This window comes from Natator depressus, chromosome 2 (assembly GCF_965152275.1).
Source record: "Natator depressus isolate rNatDep1 chromosome 2, rNatDep2.hap1, whole genome shotgun sequence".
Taxonomy (NCBI): domain Eukaryota; kingdom Metazoa; phylum Chordata; order Testudines; family Cheloniidae; genus Natator; species Natator depressus.
The window spans coordinates 84700484-84725656 of NC_134235.1; the positions used below are offsets into that span (position 1 = coordinate 84700484).

The window sequence follows — 25173 nt, forward strand, 5'->3', positions numbered from 1 at the left end:
CTTGTTCTTAGCAAATGTTTTCATGGGTGTCCTCCCTCTTATCTTAGCTGCTCCAGATATTATCTTTCTAACCTAATGATCTATTCAACTCCCAAATTCTATCTTTCAAGAAATGAGGCCTCCTTCCATGTGTCAATCACTTATGTCAGGCCTGGCCCCAGCTACATGTTGAGGTTTCAAAAAACAGAGTGAGGGTAGTTGCGAGTTTTGTAGATATCACTGAGACACCCCCCTTCCCTCTCCCACACCAAACAGGGGAGAGTACTAAAGTTTATTTTATAGAAGCTTAAAAAGACTGTGTAGATTTGACTAATTGCAGGAGGCAAAACTATGACAATAGAGCTAACATGGCTGCAGCGTACAAAGATGTGCAAAATTGAATTCAGTAGGTAAATCATACTTTCATCTTGTGTTGTGTTGTCTTCTCACTGAATCTTGTTGGAGAAGCAGCTGCAATTGTTCATCCCCCAGTTCTATTTTTTTAATTGCTTAATGACTATATATCCCATTTTCCACTTTTGCTGGTCATGGAATATATTGAAAAAAACATATTATTACATGCCAAAGCACAAGAGGATGGTCAGCAAAGGCAGAGGCAATCCGTTCACTATGAAATCAGGTTAAGGGTGTTCTTGATGCTTTCAATGAGCTCAAGGCTTCATACAATCAACCACCAAACTTGTTTGTTTGCAAGCTAACAGTTGCAAACACATTTTAGAGGGTTTTTTCATGTTTTGGCCAAGATGTGGTATACTGTCTGCTCAAAAACTTACACTGTGAGCAAATGCATGCAGTGTGCAGATCTTGACATTCAAATGGCTAACATTTACTTGGTGGCCTTTTAGATGCTTTATTGGAATTATCGTCTTCTGAGTTCATTGCATGTAAGGAAGTTGCTACTTCATAGGCTGCAAAGTTAGGAATATCATGCAGTTCAAAGAGAAATGGTCTTGAAAGAGGAAAGTAATGCCAGGTGAGTTTGCAAAGGATGAAAGGTCATCAGATCCTGAAAAAATTCGTGACATGTGAGATTTTTAACCTTTAGACACAATATTAACACAATTGATGATAGGAGGCATAAGTGCCTGCGTGGATTTATTTAAATAGTTGATTTGAATCAGATCAGATGTCCTGATCTCTTTATACTTGAATAACCACACTGATCATATGAAAAACAGTTTGATCCGTTTTCTAAAATGTTAATATTTCCAGTAACCTGGTCAGGGATGGGAAAAGTCTCAAAGTGTACATAAGTGACTACAGCGATTATCCCTTTTAAGTGTGCACAGTAGAAACGCTCTTATTTTAAAAATTACTATAAGTTAATACAACTGAGCTGAATAAATAGTAAATTAAATATTTGAAATTACTGTGTAGCATTGTTTCATAAAAGCTGCTACATACACAATCAAATACACATTCCAACTAATTAAAATCCCCCCACATGTGACTTACTTTTTTCGTGTATTATACAAGAGCAGCACCATTTCTGTCCTTTAGCTAAAGCTGCACAGCCAGTCTATTGTTAAACTATTTACAGGGAAGTATACCTTGGCCATAGAACTTTGATGTGGTTTGAAACTATTCTTGGCTATCCAAAATAAATGTGGTGATTTAATAAAATTGGCATCCTTACACATATTGCTGAGAAATTGCTTATTTTTTGTTCTGGTAAATGATGTTTTGAACAAAACTGTAGTCTTTTTATTATTTAAATTGAATTTAGTAATTTTGTATTAAACTACCAGGGGTTCAGCTCCTGTTGCTATAGTTTCAAGCCCCACAAAGTGAAATTTACCTCTGGTGCTTTCTCAGATTTGGAAACTTTAGGAACACACAAAATCCAAGGATAATGACCACAGACACAATCACAGGTACAAAGTCTTATCTGTACTACAAGTTTTACTAAAGTGACAAGTGAAGTTACAATTACCCAGGGCATATATAGAGTCTACAAAAACCCATTGAATAACTGACACTGTAGTCGTATTCACATCCTCAGAGGTATTCTAGGATCTGATGGACCGCTCAATACACAATCATCAATACAGGAATAATTCCTGCTGGGGTTTCCCATGGGTCTTCTCCAGGGGCGGGGGGGAAGAAATGGGGAGTGTCTTCCCACTTTTACCCAAGCAGAGAACCTCTTGTATCTTGTTCTGACCACACCTAACACTTTATGCATATGCATGAGGGTTTCAACCCTCTTTTCCTTATCTGTACTTCCACATCCCATGAACATTGGGTGTCCCATTTTTTCATAGGTTGTTTTTAGTTTTGTATACTCATTAGATCTGACATGCACCCTGCAGTAAGGACAGGACATTCCATGATGTTAGTCAGGTGTCTCGTGATCTTGGACAATACCTCATGGCTAATTGCAAACTAGTTTTTTTGTAACATAGAATCATAGAATATCAGGGTTGGAAGGAACCTCAGGAGGTCATCTAGTCCAACCCCCCGCTCAAAGCAGGACCAATCCCCAATTTTTGCCCCAGATCGCTAAATGGTCCCCTCAAGGATTGAACTCACAACCCTGGGTTTAGCAAGCCAATGCTCAAACCGCTGAGGTATCCCTCCCTCCCATCACCTATTGGCACATCTTTTACAGTAATCTTGTGATCTTAGTGACATAGGGTTATTCCTAGGTCATCCACTCATGTCAAATGTTCTTAAGTCTATGGCTTAGTAATTTAAATCTATTTAGCATACATTGATTATATATGAAATAGCATATGAATTGACCATAATATCAAAAGTAACTTTGTTTTAAAATGTTCTCCTTACTATCTATATTTTTATACTCAGGATTTCAATAATAGTTTGCCCAAAATAAGAACTATCAGATAAATTCACTGCCATTAAGAAAGTTGCAAACAAAGCCACTCTTTAGAAGGCCTTGCCCAATTACACTTTAGCAGGTAAATCATCTGCATCTTAATAAGCCAGTAATTACACATATACCAGATCCAGTGAATTTAGGAAATTTTAATAGCTTCCTAAGTAAGTATTTTTTCCTGATGGCTAATTATACTCTATCAAGTGAGTGTGTAATTTGGGAATTGTAAAACATTATATGAGCACCAGCCTATGTGTTCCGCTTTGGTTTACATATTTCTGATTTGTGGGTAGAAGTCAGATCCTTAATGTCTCTCAAATAAAGTGTTTTTGTGGTTACACGTAGTCAGATTCTCCTGTCCTCAGCTCAATCCTCAGAGGAATTTGTGCTCTTTAAGTTAGATCAAGGACTTTCATGGTAATAGCATGGATCCATGGCATACCCTATGACTGGGAGACCTCAGTCCTCCAGCCCAAAATGTAAAATTCTGAAACAAGGCAGCAACTCCACATGCTTGAGAGGAGAATGTGAAGATGATATACCTTATGAAATTACATGGAGGAAGTGTTGCTGGCTCTGCCGCTGATCTGGTGGGAGATGAAGTGACTTGCCCAAGATCAATCTGTTCCTCAACTGTCTCCATCTGTAAAAGGGGCATAATGATATCACCTTCCTTTGTAAAGCTCTTTGAGAGCTACAGGTGAAAAGCATTGTGTAAGGGCTAGGTGGTATTTATTTGTTTATTCAGTAAGTTTTTTTTTTCATGCAAAAGAGTATTCAAAGAGCATTTTTTAATTCTGTGATCAGATGATTGTGTTACTCTTCAATAATTCAAACAGCAGATGACTCAGGTAGCTACACATTTTAAAACTAATACAGATACCTAAAGCGATAGTCATTGAAATACAATCACTCACCCCACACAGATGTAATACAACTATATAAATAATAGCATATACTAGCAGTACAGAAAGATGTATACAAGAGGACTGAAAGAGAAGTAAACTTTTTTAAAAAAAATTCTCATATGAGAGGGTCTACCTTGTTGTATTCTATATTAAGATACATAAACAAAAGTTGTAGTCTCAAAGTCCATGTTATGTTAGAGCATTGTAACAGTGCCAACTCACTGCCAAAATGCCTCCTGCTGGTCATACTGGGAATTAGCAGTGTCCCACTCACTATTACTTCTACTTCCTCCATAGTCTCCACCATCTGGACCTGCATTGTTCCCGGACCGTAGCATCCTCTTTGGGACACGGCCCTACGGCTGTGCCTCAGCCTGCTGCCATCCCCCTTTTGGGAGACAGGTGGTCCTCAGTCCTTCCACTTGCCTCAGTGACCAACTGCAGTCTCTAGTCTAGCCCCTGGCTTCAGGAGCAAACTGCAGTCTAGATTTAGGTCATTCTTTATATATGGGCTGCTCCAGCAAGCCCTCTCCTGATTGGCTCTCTTAATAAGTCCTTTCCTGATTGGTTGGGTTCTGTGCAGTCTCTCCAAGGCTGCCTTAACCCTTCTGCCTGTGTGCGGCAGCCGCCCTATCACAAGCATACACATATTCAGTGCATGGTCCCCCTCCTCCCTATGATCCCAGTTTAGGAAAGCACTTAAGCATTGACTATATCCATACCTAGCCAGGGAAGTATGTGCAGTCAATGAAACTTAAGCACATGATTTAGAAACATTAAGCAGGTCTAATTTCCCTTCCTGGATATGGATGAATTTTCTGAATTGGTTAAGTATGTATATTATGTGGTAAAATGATTGATTTTCAAATTCTGTTAATAAATTATAAATCTTCCTTTTCAAAGTCTCTCAGCCAGTATTCAAACCCAAGGATTTAGAGACCAGCCAGATTTTATAGCATGAGCTATCATTGGCTTGATTTGCCATTGACTTTATTGTGTATCTAATTGTATATATGTAACCAATGTATGGGTATTATATTAGATTTGAGTTGTAGTTAAGTGGCAAAATATAAGTAGGCTCATACCACAGGGGTATAGAACTAATAAGTATGTATCACTGATGAGTGTGTATTAAGTATATAAGTAAGATAAAGCAGTAAACCAAGGCCTATAGGCTCTCGGTCTATAAGATATGTACCTTGGTCAGAGAAAGTCTCAGGCCTGAAATAGGCTGGCATGACTAGTTACCCAAGAGATAAACCTGTACCAGTAAAATGTAAGATTACAGTAAAAGATGTGTTAAGGTGCTGATGTTCTGGAAACTGTGCAACAATAGACTGGAAAATTTGCTGCAATGTAGCAATCAATATTGCAAGATGACCGCTCATAACATCTTGAGGATTTCTGCAATGATCACAAGTTATTGACATGAATGTAAGAGGAACAAAGGAGTTAGTCTATGAAAAACAAGGCACTCTGAAATTAGTGGAGTTTGGAAGTACATATTAGGAAAATGGGCTGACATCATTATTTGAAAGCGTAAGGTAGAAGGGCATCAGTGGAACATACTATGAAGGCCGTATCCCAGCCTGTATGCCTTGGGGGAAAGATGCCAGGATGACAACCACTGGTGGTGGTGATGACGAAGATGAGAATAATGATTGATAATTTAGGGTCCCTGCCAGAAAATGTAAGTGATGCCAGTATTAGTAGACATGCTGTGGTACTCCTTTCTTTCCTGTTGTGTTGTAGTGTTTTTGATATGGTTTATCTGCTTAGTAAGACAGTTGAGAATTTATAAGTACATCAGTTATGGTCATTGTTCTTTGTGTGCTCCTAGAGTCTCCAAGCCTAATGATACCCCTAATTCTGATTCTAACCCTGGTAATCCTGATACTGTAGACATTTAGGAGGCTGTACTCTTAATCCAGGTTATTGGTTTCATATTAGATCACAATCTATCAGTAATCCATAATTAATCCAGAAATTGATACGGCTACAACTGGGAGTTGAAGGCACACAGCACCATTCAGGAGGCGCTCAGCAACTTGCAAGCTTGATCAGATGTTCATAACAAAAATCTGATGATGCAAAAATAATGTGATACTGATGCATTTAAATTTAGCAGTCCCAGGGGAAGATGAGTTTCTAGTTACTTTGGTATATGTCACTTAACATCTAGAATTCTACTACAGAAAGATAGTCATTTAAGATAATTCCAGATGATATGTTTTGTTATACCAAGACTCTATTTACAGCAACAATATGTTAGTAAGATCTTATTTTTAAGTTTTGTCAAAGCATTATCAGAGCTGTAAATACAACATGGCCATAAAGAAAAGGAGTACTTGTGGCACCAATGTGTATAATAATCAAGGTGGGCAATTTCCAGCACAAATCCAGGGTTTAACAAGAACATCTGAGGAACAGGGCGGTGGGGGGGGGGGGGGGGGGGAGAAAACCTGGATTTGTGCTGGAAATGGCCCACCTTGATTATCATACACATTGTAAGGAGAGTGATCACTTTACATAAGCTATTACCAGCAGGAGAGTGGGGTGGGGGGAGAGAAAACCTTTTGTAGTGATAAACACCCATTTTTTCATGGTTTGTGTGTATAAAAACATCTTCTGTATTTTCCAGTACATGCATCCGATGAAGTGAGCTGTAGCTCACGAAAGCTTATGCTCAAATAAATTGGTTAGTCTCTAAGGTGCCACAAGGACTCCTTTTCTTTTTGCGAATACAGACTAACACGGCTGTTACTCTGTTCCTGTGGCAATGTTGACAGGTTTCAATGTTCAAGGGAAACCAATATTATTTCAGTTAAATGTGGTAGTTGTACTGTAAAGCTAAATTCTGTATTAAGTATCTACTATGTTAACAGTGTTTTGGTAAATTTAATTTTATGGGGTTCCCACAGTGAAATTTATATAATCAGTTTGTGCTTGTTTTTTCATTGGATGCAATTTCCAGAACAAATGAAAAAGTCCTATTAAACAAGCTATAAACCACTTTAATTTAATTTAATTTAATAAATTACTTTAGCTTAAAATATAAATGTATAGCATTCGTTTTGCTGTTGAAATAAGCCAAATATTTTATGCATAAAAGTTCTTGATCTTGTATTCCATCTCCCACACAGACTTCTCATTTTTCACCAATAATTTTCGATGGGATAGCACGCTGCAGCATTCTTCGATTTGTAAAATCTTTTGGAATGGAAACTCCAAGTTAATGATAAGGTATTTCTAGTGCATATTTAGCTCATTGCATAACTTTTAAAAGAAATTAAAACAATGGCTTTACATGTAGTTGTCTGGATTGAAAGGCAGAATACCTTCTCCTACCTTTCTACATATACGTGTAGCTCAAAGTGATTCATTATAAATGCAGTTAAAATGCACCATTGGCTGTATTTAAGACTGAAGTATATTCTTCCTTTGGTTCCCCCATTAAATTATCAGTGTTAATGGGAATTATCTATTTGCATTAAGGACCTAATCCAGCACCTATTGAAATTGGTGGGACTCTTTCCATTAACTTCCATAAGCATTGAATCGGGTCTTGAGAAATGAATATACTCTAATGTTTCTATTGGATAAGGTCATGCAATCTGAATGAACCTCGTTCTTTCTGGGTGTAACAACTAGTAACTTCACTGGAGTTACACCAGGATGAATTTGGCCAAATATTTGAATCACTGATTTAGTAGAGGTTTGTCCTCCTTTCATGGGGCATTTGTAATTCCTATTCCTGATACAGGAAGCTGTATGATGCACAAAGTGAAGAACAGTCTGCTGTATTGATTTTTTTTTTTTTGCTTGTTTAACTGTACTCATATTGGGAGCAGAATATAACATTACATTGGTTTTACAGTAAAGTAGTACTGTTGACTTCAGTGTAAGTACCCAGGTGTAAAAGTAGTGTAATGCAGTAGAGAAACAGTCCCCGTGTCTAAATCAACTTGGAATTTAAAATGATCTTTCCATTAGCATTAAAGAGTTATCTTTGTAAATCATTTTTATATAACATTTCCCTCAAAAGATTTCTTTTTAAAAAGAAGCAATTTCATGAGATGAAATAATGAGAAAATATTCTAAAGAACTGGATATATAGATAGCAAGACAAAAGGAGATGCACTGCAGTCAAGAATAAATTATTAAAATAATTTAATTTGACTGTATTGGTGTTAACTGATTAGAATTTCAAAATGTTAACATAATCGTATGAGAGGAATTCAATATTTTACTTTCTTTTCTGTTACCAACAACAAAGATGACAATTTTGAATGATAATGAATGCTTTACAAATAAAGAATCTTCCACCTAGGTTACAGAAACTGGACAACATTGCATAGTTAAAAACATATTTAAATTATTTATATAGTACATATCTGAAGCAAAGGACAATAAACAAGGTGTCTTAAAAATGGAGAAATATACAGTTTACAATATATTATGATTTATCGGGAGTCAAGCAAATTGACAGAACCCAAATATGGTGAAACAAAATATTTTCCTTTACTGCTAATGAGTCATAATAATGTTTGCTAATTTTCATCACGCGTGTAAACATTTGCAGGATTGTGTCCTAACCTTAATGAAGCATAAAAGGAGCCTTCATTTCTTTTATCAGTCAGATTTCTGTCATTACTGTAGCTATAACGGCAGCTCGTAATTCCAAGTAACAAGGTAGAGTACTCTCTTGTAAGAGGCTGCATAATGCACCACTGACTATCCCTCTGCAACATACTATACAGCAACTGGTCTCAGAGAAACAAGTATGTATGAGCTAGGGCCCAAGTGAAAGGTATATCGTCACTGTTGGGTACTTTGCCTTAGGCAGTGAAAAAGGGAATGTTTCTTTTAAAATTTGTAAGGCACTCAGCTACTATGGCAAAAGGCTCATGTATAACCTATATAAGGTTTTGTCTTTCTGCATCCTCACTTCTGAATAAGAGCACACATATTGGTAACTCCAGGACATAGATTTTTTTTTTTTTTGGTAATTTCCATGAGTTTCACAGTCTTGTCAGGCTGGGACGGGTTTGATAAGAGATTGCTGTAGGCAGATGTTTATGTGAGCTTCTTTCCCATCCTCAGCTATGAAAATCCAAGCTGCACTGCAACTTTCTTTTCTTTTTCACCTTGTGCAACAGGCCCATCTTTGTTTGACTAGGTCAGTTTAACGCATTGAACAAGCAGAAGTCTTGGCCTTCAGGATCATTCCCTTTGTGCAACCTGAAAGCTTGCAGATAATTTTTAGCTGAATGGAACCCTTAAAAATGTTGTTGAATTTTCTGAAGCTAGTACAAGTGGAGTTTATATTATCACAAAAGCTTCTAAGAACCAACTACTAGAATGGAAAGCACTCTGATTTTTCACACAAACATACCTGATCACACGTTCATATCTCACATTTTGTATTTTATTATATTTCTTTACTATTTCTCTTAATTTAGCCTACATTATTAGAAAGTGCCTATGAGAACATGGTCATATCCTGAATGTTTCAGCTGTTCTTTGCAACCACTACTTGCATCAACCATAACTAGCCTTAGAATCAGTTTTTCTCAAGGATAATAGAAAACTTAGATCATTTGATTGTCTGAATAAGCAAAAATGATTGCCACTGAAAATGCATATTCTTTCACTTTTTATGATCATTTTAAACAATCATTTACTGACCCTGGTATGATCGTAACTGAAAAAAGGTATAAAAGTTGGGCAATCTGAGCTATTTGTAATGCAGAAATTGCTATTATAATGTATCTAACAATAAAGGGGCCTAATCACATAAGGTGCTAAGGGCCCATAGTTCCCACTGAAGTCATCAGGCCTTAGAGTAAGATCTTTTATAAATATTAACATTTTCTCTTTTACTTCCAGAAAATTCACAAATCATTCGTAGCTCACTCTCATTTAAGTGTCAATGTGATACTCAGGGCTGTACAAAAAAAAGAATGTCCCAGTTCCAAGCAGTTTATCATCTAAGCCCTGGTCTACACTAGGAGTTGAGGTAGAATTTAGCAGCGTTAAATCGATTTAACCCTGCACCCGTCCACACAACGGAGCCCTTTTTTGACTTAAAAGGCTCTTAAAATCGATTTCCTTACTCCACCCCCAACAAGGGGATTAGCGCTGAAATCGGCCTTGCTGGGTCGAATTTGGGGTACTGTGGACTCAATTAGACAGTACTGGCCTCCGTGAGCTATCCCAGAGTGCTCCATTGTGACCGCTCTGGACAGCACTCTCAACTCAGAAGCACTGGCCAGGTAGACAGGAAAAGGCTCGCAAACTTTTGAATTTCAATTTCCTGTTTGGCCAGTGTGGCAAGCTGCAGGTGACCATGCAGAGCTCATCAGCAGAGGTGACCATGATGGAGTCCCAGAATCGCAAAAGAGCTCCAGCATGGACTGAACGGGAGATACGGGATCTGATCGCTGTATGGGGAGAGGAATCCGTGCTCTCAGAACTCCATTCCAGTTTTCGAAATGCCAAAACATTTGTCAAAATCTCTTAGGGCATGAAGGACAGAGGCCATAACAGGGACCCGAAGCAATGCTGCATGAAACTTAAGGAGCTGAGGCAAGCCTACCAGAAAACCAGAGAGGAGAACGGCCGCTCCGGGTCAGAGCCCAGAACATGCTGCTTCTATGATGAGCTGCATGCCATTTTAGGGGGTTCAACCACCACTACTCCAGCCGTGTTGTTTGACTCCTTCAAAGGAGATGGAGGCAACACGGAAGCAGGTTTTGGGGACGAGGAAGATAGCTCACAGCAAGCAAGTGCAGAAACCGGTTTTCCCGACAGCCAGGAACTGTTTCTCACCCTGGACCTGGAGCCAATACCCCCCGAACCCACCCAAGGCTGCTTCCTGGACCCGCCAGGCGGAGAAGGGACCTCCGGTGAGTGTACCTTTTAAAATACTATACATGGTTTAAAAGCAAGCATGTGAAAGGATTAATTTGCCCTGGCATTCGTGGCTCTCCTGGATGTACTCCCAAAGCCTTTGCAAAAGGTTTCTGGGGAGGGCAGCCTTATTGCGTCCTCCATGGTAGGACATTTTACCACACCAGGCCAGTAGCACGTACTCGGGAATCATTGTAGAACAAAGCATTGCAGTATGTTTTTGCTGGCGTTCAAACAACATCCATTCTTTATCTCTCTGTGTTATCCTCAGGAGAGTGATATCATTCATGGTACCCTGGTTGAAATAGGGTGCTTTTCTTAAGGGGACATTCAGAGGTGCCCCTTCCTGCTGGGCTGTTTGCCTGTGGCTGAACAGAAATGTTCCCCGCTGTTAGCCACGGGGAGGGGGGGAGGGGGTAGCCATGCGCTGGGGGAGGCAAAATGCGACCTTGGAATGAAAGCACATGTGCTATGTATGTAATGTTAACAGTCAGGTTTACTATGAAAGAGTGTACCCATTGTTCTATAAAATGTGTCTTTTTAAATATCACTGTCCCTTTTTTGTCTCCACCAGCTACATTATTTCAAGGATCACAGGATCTTCTCCTTCCCAGAGGCTAGCGAAGATTAGAAGGCGAAAAAAACACACTTGCGATTAAACGTTCTCTGACCTCATGCTGTCCTCCCACACTGACAGAGCACAGATGAATGCATGGAGGCAGACAATGTCAGAGTGCAGGAAAGTACAAAATGACTGGGAGGAGAGGTGGCGGGCTGAAGAGAGGGCTAAAGCTGAAAGGTGGTGGCAGCGTGATTAGAGGAGGCAGGATTCAATGCTGGGGCTACTGGAGGATCAAACTAATATGCTCCAGTGTATGGTTGAGCTGCAGGAAAGGCAGCAGGAGCACAGACCATTGCTACAGCCCCTGTGTAACCAACTGCCCTCCTCCCCAAGTTCATAGCCTCCTCACCCAGACGCCCAAGAACGCGGTGGGGGGGGCCTCCGGCCACCCAGCCACTCCACCCCAGAGGATTGCCCAAGCAACAGAAGGCTGGCACTCAATAAGTTTTAAAGTTTTAAAGTACTGTGTGGTCTTGTCCTTCCCTCCTCCACCACCCCTCCTGGTGCTTCGCTCCTCCACCACCCTTCCTGGGCTACCTTGGTAGTTATCCCCTATTTGTGTGATGAATTAATAAAGAATGCATGAATGTGAAGCAACAATGACTTTATTGCCTCTGCAAGCGGTGATCAAAGGGAGGAGGGGAGGGTGGTTAGCTTACAGGGAAGTAGAGTGAACCAAAGGGCGGGGGTTTCATCAAGGAGAAACAAACAGAACTTTCACACCGTAGCCTGGCCAGTCATTAAACTGGTTTTCAAAGCTTCTCTGATGCGCACTGCGCCCTCCTGTGTTCTTCTAACCGCCCTGGTCTCTGGCTGTGCGTAACCAGCAGCCAGGCGATTTGCCTCAACCTCCCACCCCACCATAAACGTCTCCCCCTTACTCTCACAGATATTGTGGAGCGCACAGCAAGCAGTAATAACAGTGGGAATATTGGTTTCGCTGAGGTCTAACCGAGTCAGTAAACTGCACCAGCGTGCCTTTAAATGTCCAAATGTACATTCTACCACCATTCTGCACTTACTCAGCCTGTAGTTAAACAGCTCCTGACTACTGTCCAGGGTGCCTGTGTACGGCTTCATGAGCCATGGCATTAAGGGGTAGGCTGGGTCCCCAAGGATACATATAGGCATTTCAACATCCCCAAAGTTTATTTTCTGGTCTGGGAATCAAGTCCCTTCCTGAAGCTTTTGAAACAGACCAGAGTTCCTGAGGATGCGAGCATCATGTACCTTTCCCGGCCATCCCACGTTGATGTTAGTGAAACATCCCTTGTGATCCACCAGTGCTTGCAGCACTATTGAAAAGTACCCCTTGCGGTTTATGTACTCGGCGGCTTGGTGCTCCGGTGCCAAGATAGGGATATGGGTTCCGTCTATGGCCCCACCACAGTTAGGGAATCCCATTGCAGAAAAGCCATCCACTATGACCTGCACATTTCCCAGGGTCACTACCCTTGATATCAGCAGATCTTTGATTGCGTTGGCTACTTGCATCACAGCAACCCCCACAGTAGATTTGCCCACTCCAAATTGATTCCCGAATGACCGGTAGCTGTCTGACGTTGCAAGCTTCCACAGGGCTATTGCCACTTACTTCTCAACTGTGAGGGCTGCTCTCATCTTGGTATTATGGTGCCTCAGGGCAGGAGAAAGCAAGTCACAAAGTTCCAGGAAAGTGCCCTTAGGCATGTGAAAGTTTCGCAGCCACTGGGAATCGTCCCAGACCTGCAACACTATGCGGTCCCACCAGTCTGTGCTTGTTTCCCGAGCCCAGAATCGGCGTTCCACCACATGAACCTGCCCCATTAACACTATGATGCCCACATTGCCAGGGCCCATGCTTTGAGAGAAGTCTGTGTCCAAGTCCTCATCACCGCACTGACGTCACCTACTCACCCGGTTTCACTTTGCCAGGTTCTGGTGCTGCATATACTGCTGGATAATGTGTGTGGTGTTTAATGTGCTCCTAATTGCCAAAGTGATCTGAGCGGGCTCCATGCTTGCCATGGTATGGCATCTGCACAGAAAAGAGGTGCGGAACAATTGTCTGCCGTTGGCCTGATGAAGGGAGTGGTGACTGACGATGTGGCTTACAGGGTTGGCTTATAGGGAATTAAAAACAACAAAGGGGGTGGCTTTGCGAGAAACTGAATGGCCCCCTCAAGGATAGAAATCAAAACCTCAAGGATAGAACTCAAAACTGGGTTTAGCAGGCCGTTGATTTCACGGAGGGAGGGAGGAGAAAATGAATACAGAACAAATCTGGTCTATTTCTTGTTTTGAGCCACTTTATCTATCTTTATACATCTTGCTGGCAGCAGACTGTGTAGTACGACCGCTAGCCATCGTCATCTCCTGCATGCTCGGCAGAAGATGGTGCAGTATGACTGCTGGCCATCATCTTCTGCTGGCTGCTGATTAAAAGGTCGTTTTCTTCTTAGCATCGGAGGCTGCCGCCCAGGAAGCAGTGGAGAGGGGCCTGGCGGTGGGGGGGGGCGTTTGTCCCCCTAAAGCCGCTAGAGGACCTGGGCGTCCGCCTGGTCCTGACCTTAGTCCCTCCTTTTCTCCCCAATGCTGCCCTGCTACCCGCCCTTTCCACCCTGGGGAAACCTGTTTCTGTTATCAGCCCTCTCCCGTTCGGCTGCAAGGACCCCACCCTCCGTCACATTTTTTCCTTCCGCCGGCAAGTGCAACTTTTACTGCCATCAGCAGCGCGTGACGGAGTGGCGCTCAAAGGGTCCTTCCTAGTCCCCCACCAGGGGACCGTTACCGGGTGTACTTTTCCACAGGGGAAGCCCGGTGCTACCTCTGCCAGGCGTCGGGGCATGTCCGGAGGGACTGCCCCTTAGCTCAGCAAGGAGGGGCACCTGGGATCCCCGAAACCCGGCAGGGCATCGGCCCCATCATTGCCGATGCCCCTGGCCGCCCGATACCCAAACCCGCCCCCCCCTCCTCTTCGGACCACCGCTACTCCCGCTCAGGCCCAAAGGGCACCTCCCTTACAACGCCCAGACGAGCGGGAGAGCCCCGCCCTCGCTGCTGACAATCTAGCGGGGCCTATGGAGGAGGGTGTGGCAGAGATAGCACCAGGCATGGGAGAGAGCCTGCCCCAGGGAGAATCCTCCCTCCCTTATGCCGCCCCACCATTCCCCCCCCAAGTCCCTGAGCCATCGCCTTTACTCCCTGACACGACCCCTGCTAACCAGCCCCCAGATGATGCCATGGAGGGCTGGGCCCTAGTCCAGGGGAAGCGAGGCAAGCAGAAGGCTCGAGCTCCACCTCATCTACCCGAGGCAGAGGCCCCTGGAAGACCACGAAGGGGGGCACTGATGCTGAACCTTCCGCTTTGCCCACGAGTGTGTCCTATCCACCGGTGTCAGCCGGGAAAGACGTGGCAGCACCGGAGGGTAGTGTCTCCCCTCCACGGGAGACCCTCCCCTCCGAGACCCTCGAGGAAGCCCCTTCTGTCCTGACACTACCCGAAGCCCCCGTGAACCCCGAGGCAACCGTCGTGGCGGGTGCTGGCAGGGAGAACCCCGGGGCGGCAGAAAGTGTCCTCTCCTCCATGTTCGAGGAGATCGAGGCCTTAGATCTGACCCCGGTCGCCCAGGGGGAGGTCGACCTTTTGTCAGCAAATCTCGATCTGGGCGACCTCACTCCACCCCTCTTTTCCCCATGCTCCCTCCATAGAATCATAGAATATCAGGGCTGGAAGGGACCTCAGGAGGTCATCTAGTCCAACCCCCTGCTCAAAGCAGGACCAATCCCCAGTTTTTGCCCCAAATCCCTAAATGGCTCCCTCAAGGATTGAACTCACAACCCTGGGTTTAGCAGGCCAATGCTCAAACCAGCTGCTTCCACTCCCACCTCCGAGGAGCCCCTGGACTCCTCCACCGACCCGGCCGCTGATGACACCCCACTGACGACCACCAAGCCTGCTCAGATGACAGCCGGCGCCACGCGGCCAGGACACGAGTCGCCAAGGGCACCCCCTGTTGGTGCGGAGCAATCGACTTCCTTCCCTGCCGGGGGCCCTACAGAAGATAATCCACCTCCTGATGCTGTGGCCGCTAAATCCACCACGGAGCGCGCGCCCAGTGTCACTGAGAGCTCCCTCCCCTGCCCCTTAACCCTTGAGCCTGATCGGGAGGCGCCACCATCCTGCTGCTTGCCTCCTGAAACCCAGAACCTTGTCTCTGCCCCTGCCCCTACCCCTACCCCTACCTCTATCCAATTTACCTCCTGTAATGTCATTGCCGCCCCCGGGGCTGTCTCCTTCTCTCCACCATCCCCTATCGCCCCAGAGCTTGAGGCGGGCCTAGAAGCTCCAGCCCATCAGGCACCCCATCGGGGGTCCACTGCTTGTCCGTTTTAGTGGACCACAGGGCTGCACCAAGGGCCCTGCCGGGGAACAACCAGGAAACCGTAACCCCACCCCCCCATGAGCTGCGAGGAGAGCTGCAGAAGTTTTTAGAGGATGTCTGTGGCTCCTGCAACAAGGTACAGCTTGCTCTCCAGCGATGGGGGGATTTTTCTCAAATCCTCCAGGCCACAAGGGCCCTCATGGGGGAAGGTAAAGGGACGGGGAAGCAGGATGCCGCAGCCTACTGGCGGGTCTGTGTGTTCCGTGAACAATTACTCACCTACGGGATGGGTCACAGACTGCTTCGCGGCCCGCTGAGAGATGTGAGCATTCCTGCCAGTGAGGACCCCCCCGACCCTCCCCATGACACCTCTCACCATCGCAACGTTGAACACCCGGGGTTGTAGGATGGCTCTCCGCAGGTCCCAGGAGCTCTCTTTCCTTCGGGAGGAAGGGTACTCTGTGGTTTTCCTGCAGGAGACCCATACGGCTCCAACCGCCGAAGACAGTTGACGGCTGGAGTGGGGGGACAGGGTCTACTTTAGCCATGCCACGGTTCGACAGGCTGGAGTGGCGACCCTGTTCTCCCCCGACCTACGGCCCGAGGTGCTAGGGGTCGCCAAGGCCGCGCCGGGTCACCTGCTGCATCTCCGGGTCCGTATGGAGGGGCTCGTGGTTAACCTCGTTAACGTCTATGCCCCGACATCAGGCCCGGAGCGGCTGCAATTCTACCAGTGGGCGTCCACCTTCCTCAGCACCTTAGATTCTCACGAGTGCCTGGTCCTGGGCGGGGACTTTAATACCACCCTCGAGGAACAGAACCGCTCAGGGACCAGCAGAGCCCAGCCGCCGTGGACACCCTCCGGGAGATAGTCGAACATCGCTCCCTAGTGGATATCTGGCGCAACCACCACCCGGATGACACTTCCACGTTCACCTTTGTCTGGGTGGAAGCCCATTGGTCGAGCCACTCCCGGTTGGACCACATTTATTTATCACGTTTCCATCTCTCATAAGCCCACTCCTCCAGCATTCGGCTGGCCCCATTTTCTGACCATCGTCTAGCCACCGTGACAGCCTCCCTCAGTGCGGAGAGGCCGGGGCCGGCCTACTGGCATTTTAACAACAGCCTGTTGGAGGATGAGGGCTTCGTGACATCCTTCCGGGAATTCTGGCTGGCCTGGCGAGGGCAGTGGCGTGCCTTTCCCTCGGCGCGGCGATGGTGGGACCTGGGGAAGGTGCGCGCCAGGCTTTTCTGCCGCAACTACACCCAGGGCACCAGCTGACGGAGAAATGCGGCGATAGAGCAGTTGGAACGGGAGGTCTTAGAGCTGGAGAGGCATCTGGCTGCCAGCCCTGAGGACCCGCTCCTCTGCGGAGCGTGCCGGGAGAAGCGGGAGGAGCTCCAGGCCCTCGAGGACCATCAGGCCCGAGGCGCCTTTGTTCGATCCCGCATCGGCCTCCTTCAGGAGATGGATCGCGGCTCCTGCTTTTTCTGTGCCCTGGAGAAAATTGGGGGGGGCCAAGAAACACGTCACCTGACTCCTGGCAGAAGACGGCACCCCCCTCACGGAACCAGTGGAGATGTGCGGGAGGACCCGAGCCTTCTATGCAAGTCTTTTCTCCCCAGATCCGACCGACCCTGGCACTTGAAGAGTGCTCTGGGAGGAGCTCCCTACGGTCAGTGCAAGCGACCGAGACCGGCTAGAGTTGCCTCTCACTCTGGCCGAGTTCTCGGAAGCCCTCCGTCGTATGCCCACTAATAAGTCTCAAGGCATGGACGGGCTGACCGTGGAGTTCTACCGCTTGTTTTGGGACGTCCTCAGCCCAGACCTAGTCACCGTCTGGGCCGAGTCTCTGCAGAGCGGGGTCCTCCCTCTTTCGTGCAGGCAAGCTGTGCTCGCCTTACTGCTGAAGAAGGGGGACCTCCGCGATTTACAAAATTGGCGTCCCGTCTTGCTCCTCTGCACGGACTACAAAATCGTAGCGAAAGCAATCTCGCTGCGGCTAGGGTCTGTGCTGGCGGACTTGATCCACCCAGACCAGACCTACACCATCCCGGACCGCAGTATTTTTGATAACCTATTTCTGGTTCGGGACCTATTGGAACTCAGGTGTAGAGACGGTCTGTCGTTCACCCTCCTGTCCCTAGATCAGGAGTAGGTGTTCGATGGGGTGGACCACGGGTACCTCCTGAACACTCTGGAGTGTTTGGCTTCGGACCCCAGTTTGTGGGTTTTCTCTGGGTGCTGTACGCCTCCACAGAGTGTCTGGTTTAGCTCAACTGGACCCTGACCGAACGGGTCAGCTTCGGGCGAGGAGTACGGCAGGGGTGCCCCCTCTCGGGCCAGCTGTACGCTCTGGTGATCGAGCCCTTCCTCTCCCTCCTCTGCAGGAGGTTGACAGGGTTGGTGCTGCGGGAGCCAGAGCTACGGCTGGTCCTGTCGGCGTATGCTGATGACGTGCTCCTCGTGGTCCAGGACTCGGGCGACTTGGCGCGGGTGGAGGCTTGCCAGGCCATCTATTCGGCAGCCTCCTCTGCCCGGGTCAACTGGTTCAAGAGCTCTGGCTTGGCGGTAGGAGACTGGCGGCAGGCGAGCTCCCTCCCATCCGTGCTTCAGACCATCCGGTGGAGCGCGGGTCCGCTGCTCTACCTCGGTGTTTACCTTTCTGCCACACATTCCTCTCCACTGGAGAACTGGGCAAATTTAGAGGGCAGGGTGATAGAGCAGCTCCGGAAATGGACGGGACTACTCCGATGTCTCTCCCTTCGTGGGAGAGTGCTGGTGCTTAATCAACTAGTCCTGTCCAAGCTCTGGTACCGGCTCAACACCCTGGTCCCGGCCCCGGGTTTCCTGACCAACCTCCGGACATCGATTCTGGGGTTCTTTTGGTCAGGAATGCACTGGGCCCCTGTAGGGGTTCTTCATCTACCCCTGAAGAAAGGAGGACAGGCCTGAAGTGTCTGTACACTCAGGTCTGCATCTTCCGCCTCCAGGCCCTACAGAGGCTCCTCTATGGTGCAGGCAGTTCGGCGTGGAGCATACTGGTGCACGCCATCCTGCACCGCATCCGAGGGCTCCGATATGACTGGCAGCTCTTTTATCTCTGTCCGGGAGGTCTTCCGCGAGACCTCTCCAGGCTGCCGGTCTTCTACCAGGACCTCCTCCAGACTTGGAAACGGTTTTTAAGGACCAGATCTGTGGCGACCACTGAGGGGGCAGATCTCCTCGCGGAGCCCCTGCTACACAACCCCCAGCTCTGTGTGCAGGTGGCGGAGTCCCGCTCGGTGCCCCAGAGCTCGATCCTGGCAGAAGTCACGAGAGTCGGAGACCTCCTGGACTACGACCGGGGAGACTGGCTGGATCCCCTGACGCTCGCTCGGCGCATGGGGCTCTCCAGACCTCGTACCCCCCGGCGCGTACTTCAGGAGGTAAAGGCTGCTTTGCCGCCCGCTGCTAGAGCTTACCTCGATCGGGTCCTGCTCGAGGGCACACCCCGCCCACCCTCTACCCCAGGCCCACCGGACCTTTTAATTGGACCCCTGCCCCGTAGACCCAATCGACCCCCTCGCCTCTTTACGGCGAGCCGGCTGCATGAACTGCAGCCGGTATGCTTCCAAACCGCGCCAAGGAAACATCTATACACACTCGTGCTCCACACCCTTCACGCCCTCACCCTAGTGTCCCGCTCCGACACAAAGTGGCGAGACCTTCTGCCACCTTTGGAGAGTGAGCAGCCCTGGTGGGCCAGCCTATATTCCACCTTGGTTCCAAGGCCCATCGGGGACATCAGTTGGCTGCTCCTTCACGGAGCTGTGAGCACGGGCACGTACTTGGCGCAGTTCAACCCCATCCTGTATACTTGTCCCTTTTGTGGTGTGAGGGAAACCCTGGCGCACGTATATTTGGAGTGCGCCAGGCTGCAGCCCCTGTTACGGCTCCTCACAAATCTTTTATTACGTTTTTGGTTGCATTTTTCCCCTCAGCTTTTTATTTATGCACTCCCCATCTGTGGCCTCACAAAGTTGCGGGATCTCCTAGTTAACCTCCTCCTGGCCCTGGCTAAAACGGCCATTTATAAAACCAGAGAGAGGAGGTTGGCCGATGGAGTTTCCTGTGACTGTGGGGCCGTTTTCCGATCCTCGGTCCGTTCACTTATCCGGGCGGAGTTCCCCTGGGCAGCATCCACCGACTCCCTTGATGCTTTTGAGGAGCGGTGGGTGCTGTCCGAGGCTCTCTGCTCGGTGTCCTCGTCCGGCTCCCTTTGTTTTGACCCTTTGATTGGGGGAGAGAGTAAGGGACCCCAGCCCCAGCCATTGCTGCTGTGGACACCACCACCTTAGAGGGGTCCTTTCACACGTGGGTGCACGTGCCCCCCCGGGTTGTCCACCCCACAGCCTGCCCCTTTTGTTGGGTGCTTTCAGAGGAGGGAATTGTTGGTGACACTCGGGCGTGGTGCCAGGTAACTCGAGGCAGACCCTGAGAGTCGATGAAGCCCCCTCGCTCTGGACCACCAGGTAACTCGGAAGGGTGGAAGACCACGAGAGTCGAGGAAGCCCCCCGCTCTGGGCCCAGGCAAGCTTGAACACTTCCCTCCCCTGAAGCTAATGAGAAAACAATTGTGATTGGTTGCTGTGTTACACATTGCATATGCTGTTGTTTTGTTTTGTAAGTGTGTTATGCAAATAAAAAAAACACCTTTTTTGCTTCAAAAAAAAAATTACTCTCCTATAGCCATCTGGCCAGACCCTGTCACACTACCTTACCCTCTGTGGGAGAAACTCCATAAAGGAGAAACTCCATAGAGGAAACTGAACCCCATTCAAGGGGTTTTCTACTTGGGAGAGGATGATCTGGATCAGTACATTGGGTGACAAGGGTATTTGATTGCTATGGTTAGTGTCAACCGGCCTCACATATAAAGTGACGACTTGATTCTTCTCTCTTGTACTTAGTGTGAATCAGGAATGACTCTGTTGAAGTCAGTAGAGTTTCACTGGTGTGGAGTGTGAACAGAATCAGGCCTTGTCTTTAAGTGATACTTTGCACTTTGGAACAGATAAATCTGGCTCCAACTACTGAGAAGTGTAAATTAAAATATTGGTGTTATAATAAATGTATTACACATTATGATTTCTATTTATCTACAGATTATGACATATTCTTACATACCCAGTTCTCTTCTTTCCTTGTTTACTCGCCCAAGAATCATGTTTTGTTTCTGGTCCACCCACTTTTCTTTCTACTACTGCATCTGAGAAATCTAATTACCTTCTATGATGAGATAACTGGCTCTGTGGATGAGGGGAAAGCAGTGGACGTGTTATTCCTTGACTTTAGCAAAGCTTTTGACATGGTCTCCCACAGTATTCTTGCCAGCAAGTTAAAAAAGTATGGGCTGGATGAATGGACTATAAGGAGGGTAGAAAGCAGGCTAGATTGTCGGGCTCAACGGGTAGTGATCAATGGCTCCATGTCTAGTTGGCAGTCGGTATCAAGCGGAGTGCCCCAAGGGTCGGTCCTGGGGCTCGTTTTGTTCAATATCTTCATTAATGATCTGGAGGATGGCGTGGACTGCACCCTCAGCAAGTCTGCAGATGACACTAAACTGGGAGGAGAGGTAGATATGCTGGAGAGTAGGGATAGGATATAGAGGGACCTAGACAAATTAGAGGACTGGGCCAAAAGAAATCTGATGAGGTTCAACAAGGACAAGTGCAGAGTCCTGCACTTAGGACGGAAGAATCCCATGCACCACTACAGACTAGGGACCGAATGGCTAGGCAGCTGTTCTGCAGAAAAGGACCTAGGGGTTACAGTGGACAAGAAGCTGGATATGAGTCAACAGTGTGCCCTTGTTGCCAAGAAGGCCAATGGCATTTTGGGATGTATAAGTAGGGGCATTGCCAGCAGATCGAGGGACGTGATCGTTCCCCTCTATTCGACATTGGTGAGGCCTCATCTGGAGTACTGTGTCCAGTTTTGGGCCCCACACTACAAGAAGGATGTGCAAAATTGGCAAGCATCCAGCGGAGGGCAACAAAAATGATTAGGGGACTGAAACACATGACTTATGAGGAGAGGCTGAGGGAACTGGGATTGTTTAGTCTGCAGAAGAGAAGACTGAGGGGGGATTTGATAGCTGCTTTCAACTACCTGAAAGAGGGTTCCAAAGAGGATGGATCTAGACTGTTCTCAGAGGTAGCTGATGACAGAACAAGGAGTAATGGTCTCAAGTTGCAGTGGGGGAGGTTTAGGTTGGATATTAGGAAAAACTTTTTCACTAGGAGGGTGGTGAAGCACTGGAATGCGTTACCTAGGGAGGTGGTGGAATCTCCTTCCTTTCAAGTTTTTAAGGTCAGGCTTGACAAAGGCCTGGCTGGGATGATTTAGATGGGGATTGGTCCTGCTTTGAGTGGGGGGTTGGACTAGATGACCTCCTGAGGTCCCTTCCAACCCTGATAGTTTATGAGTCTATGATTCTATGATAAACAACATATTGTTCTTTCATGTAGGCACATAGTTCTCATTGCCTTCAGTTACAGCCTTATGTATGTGGGGCAGATTATCAGAATAAAAACAATTCAAATTCAGCTTTCTTTTCACTTAAAAACTGAATGCTAGCTGCAATGGACTAAAAGTGAATTTTGTTATATTGAATTGACATGGATTTTAGTATCAGAATATATATTTTTTGAAATCTTGACTCTCTCTCTTTTTATTTGCATGTCTATTTTTTTCTGTTATGGCTTCTGCATGGCATCTTAGATACATTGATTATTGCACAATCTGCTCATCAGATATCCAAAGTACCTGACCAAGTGTTTCCTTGGGGAGTTATGTGGTCAATGGAGCACAGCAGTGATATTTAACTAAAACTCTTGAACTAACTGTACCTCTGCTGGGACTCTCTTGTTTGCATAAGACAGTTCACAATGTTGAGGTGATGATGTATTAATAACACCAGGAAAAATGGTAATTAAAAAGAAGAACCCAGAAACAGAGACACACACAGATGTCTCCTCAAAAGTGCCAATTACTGGAAACTCAGTGGTAACGCAAATAGAAATGTACCTGGATCAGAAATTAGATTTAAGAACTGAATTAGTGTAACTTGCATTCACTGGGTGTGCAGAATGCCCATCTGGTCTGATCCAAAGCCGATTGAAGAAAATGGGAGCCTTTTTATTGAATTCATTGGGTTTGAGTCCAAGCCCTAATGTACACATTCAAGACGATAAGGATGTTATGTAGCAGGAAATGCATCTCACATGAGGGTGATATCAATAAGATAAAGTGTAGTGTTCAAAACTCTCTCTCACTCTTCTGGTACTTGCTTTTCCTGCTACAACACCTCTTTCTGAGCTCTGACTGGACACATTATACTCACTTACTATGGACAGAAAGTTCAACCCAGTCTGACAAACGCTTAAGAATATTTTATCATTTGATGTTTTTCCCTTTTTTGTTAAAGGCATTTAAAAGCCTGGTGTGATATTTATTATTCCATTAGTCTCAAATAAGAGCTTGTACTTTAACTGTAGGCAAAATAAAAAGAGTGAGATTCTCACTCTGGACCCTTTATGTAAGGTAAAGGGCCAGACTGGCATGAAAGGTCTCTAAAAGCCCTTGATCTGGCCAGAGGAGAATTCTTGTCATGCAAGAACTGCAGAAGTCAGCCACAAACTGTCCTCTGAGGACCCCCTGCAACTGGGGGTATGTCAAGACAGGGTTGCAGCAAATTGTACTGTGGAGATTCTGGGTAACACAGCTGCCCGGAGGCAGGTTGCTGTAACTTGGGCAGGTCCCAGCACTCTCAAAATTATGCTGGGGCTGCTCCCATGGAGGTAGTCCAGAATCAGGCGAGCAAGAAGGTGGCTTAAAGCCACCTTAGCTCTGCCTTTGTACTTTTTGAAGTAGACCAGGATCTCACCCTTAATATACAATCTCAGTTCATAGAAGCATCATGTACCATTTAAAGCTAGTTTTCAGAAGTAGAGCAGAAATCACTTAAATCACAGGGCTGTTAAACTCCTTTCCTCCCAAGGCTCACATGCATTGACCTTTTCATATTATACTCAAATAATGTGCAAAAATCTACGGTGACTGCACAAGCTGGAACACTCCCAAGTAGCTTGAACCAATTCACACTCTTGTTTCACAATTCAGTACAAACAAGTAAATAGAAAAACACCTCTTACATTGCAGGCTATAAACTTTGAAAATTCAGTTCTGATTAAATAAAGGACACGCAGTGGAGTTGCAATAATTGAAACTTGCAAGAACATAAGAACGGCCATACTGGATCAGACCAATTGTCCATCTAGCCCAGTATCCTGTCTTCCAACAATGGCCAATGCCAAGAGCTTCAGAGGGAATAAAAAGAAAAGGCTATCATCGAGTGATCCATCCCCAGTTGTCCACTCCCAGTTTCTGGCAGTCAGAGACGAGAGACACCCAGAGCATGGTGTTGCGTTCCTGATCATTTTGTCTTAGAGCTATTGATGGACCTATTGTCCATGAATGTATCTAATTCTTTTTTGAACCCAATTATAGTTTTGGCCTTCACAAAATTCCCTGTCACTGAGTTCCACAGGTTGAGTATACATTGGGTGAAGAAGTACTTCCTTTTGTTTGTTTTAAAACTGCTGCCTATTAATTTCATTGGGTGACCCCTGGTTCTTGTGTTATCTGAAGGAGTAAATAACACTTCCTTATTCACTTTCACCACACCATTCAAGATTTTATAGACCTCTGTCATATCCTCTCTTAATTGTCTCTTTTCCAACTTGAAAAGTCCCAGTATTTTTAATCTCTCCTCATACGGAAGTTGTCCCATACCCTTAATCATTTTTGTTGCCCTTCTCTGTATCTTTTCCAATTCTAATATATATTTTTTAAGATGCGGTGACCAGAAAGGCATGAAGTATTTAAGGTGTAAGGTATACCAGGGATTTATATAGTGGCATTCTGATATTTTCTGTCTCATTATCTATCCCTTTCCTAATTGTTCCTAACATGCTGTTAAGATTTTTTGACTGCCACTGCACATTGAACAGATGTTTTCAGAGAACTATCCACAAGGACTCCAAGATCTTTCATGAGTGGTACAGCTAATTTAGATTCCATCATTTTGTATGTATAGTTTGGATTAAGTTTTCCAATGTGCATTACTTCGCATTTATCAACATTGAATTTCATCTGCCATTTTGTTGCCCAGTCACCCAGTTTAGTGAAATCCCTTTGTAATTCTTTGCAGTCTGCTTTGGATTTAACAATCTTGAGTAATTTGGTATTGTTGGCAAATTTTGCCACCTGATTGTTTACACTTTTTTCCAGATCATTTATGAATATGTTGAACAGCATTAGTCCCATTACAGCTATGTGGGGGGCAGCACTATTTACCTCTCTCCATTCTGAAAACCTGACCATTTATTCCTACACTTTGTTTCCTGTCTTTTAACCAGTTACTGATCTATAACAGGACCTTTCTTCTTATCCCATGACTGCTTACTTTGGTTAAGAAC

General features: G+C 46.0%; 1 long non-coding RNA gene across 1 annotated transcript in view; it reads left to right on the forward strand.

Annotated features, from left to right (window-relative positions):
• Positions 1 to 25173, forward strand: part of LOC141981459 (uncharacterized) — a 209503-nt gene that overhangs the window by 131518 nt on the left and 52812 nt on the right. Inside the window, exon 5 of the long non-coding RNA XR_012637784.1 lies at positions 6891 to 6990. This is a non-coding gene — a long non-coding RNA (uncharacterized LOC141981459). The remainder of the gene's footprint in view (positions 1 to 6890; positions 6991 to 25173) is intronic.